A 1628-nucleotide genomic window follows, 5' to 3' on the forward strand; every position below is an offset into this window, starting at 1 on the left:
TATAGTCTACTTCAACTGAACTGAACTTAAACCAGCACAGAATAAGATATCATTAGGTCTCCGTAACAAAGTTCCTTGGGCTGGCAGCCTGGCGGCTGAAAGGCCTTAAGAGGGGAGCGGCCCATGTAATGATGTAAGTGAGGAAGCATCCTGTTTGTCATCTTCTTATTTTCTCTCTCTTTCTTCCCCGCGTCATTGTCATGACACAATTGGAAAGTTAGCAATTATTCATAAAAAATAATAACAACTATAAACTTCTGTTGCTCTGCTGCCTGCATGGTTAGGTAGTCTATCTAATAGTCAGGAGAAACTTCAAAATCAAAGCATCCACTGTATAATAAAAATGAAGAAATCTATGGGATTTGGCAGCTAAAATATATGCTTGCATTAAATATATGATATATATATATATTCTTTCATTTACAAGCCAAAGTTAGTTTCAGACACTGCACACTACTGTTTTGGGGAGGCAGGTTGGTCAAGTGGTCAGAGAGTCAACCGCTCTGGCGCTGGACCCAGAGCGATGGATGCGGGTGATTGGCTGCGAGCAAAGTCATCTATTTCTAGATTTGTGTACAAAAAGGATATCATTTGACGACTGGAGAAGTTTCCATACCACTTTGTGTTGTGGTTATTTAGATTCCCAGCCCTAATTAATACCAAGGAAATTCATTTGATTGTATTTGATTCTGCCGTATTGAAATCTGTTGCAGTTGCGCACAAAAAAAAAATGCTAAAACACAGAGAAGAACAAGGCTTGAAGGAGCTTCACTGAGCCCAGCCAAGGTCTGGATCACTGTGGGCATTGAGCCCCAGGAGACTGGCAGTACTCACCAGCAGAGTGATGCAGGTCATGCTGAGACGTCGGCAGTCACGTGTCTTCTGAGCCTGGAGGAGTGAAACGGCTCTGTTAGCTGCCTCTGCTCAGGTGGTCCCTGCTGTGATGGAGTCCCTGCTGTGATGGAGTCCCTGTTGTGATGGAGTCCGTGCTGTGATGGAGTCCGTGCTGTGATGGAGTCCGTGCTGTGATGGAGTCCGTGCTGTGACAGTGCCTCTCTCCACTGACCCATCAACATTTATACCCTTTCAGCTCCCTACCGAATGACATTTGCATGGTGGGCAGTGCACTCACACCTCAGAGGGGTGTGTGTGTGTGTCTGTGTGTGTGTGTGTGTGTGTGTGTGTGTGTGTGTGTGTGTGTGTGTGTGTGTCATTGATGTAAGGGTGTGGTGGGGGGGGGGGGGGCACTGAGTCACTGGACTACGTTGTCATGGAGATTGTGATAACTGTTCAGTTTAGATGCAACTCTGTTTTTTTCTTATCTCACCTGCACAAATGTCCCCTCTTCTGTCCGTGTTAAAAAGCTAAACTAGACTATATAGACTAAACTAAAACATCAAAGTTCGTCTCTTTTACTGATATATATATATATATATATATATATATATATATATATATATATATACAACACAATATAATGCTACGGTTAAAAACAGACTGACGCTTGCAAGAGCCTTCGTCAGGGTGTAAAGGTCACCACAGGAACATACGTCAATATATAGCGACAGCAATCAACCAGATGGAGGTCATGAGCACAGGTAAATTAATTGTGATAAAGCATCATCACC

This window comes from Poromitra crassiceps (genome assembly GCF_964638095.1).
Source record: "Poromitra crassiceps genome assembly, chromosome: 20".
Taxonomy (NCBI): Eukaryota; Metazoa; Chordata; class Actinopteri; order Beryciformes; family Melamphaidae; genus Poromitra; species Poromitra crassiceps.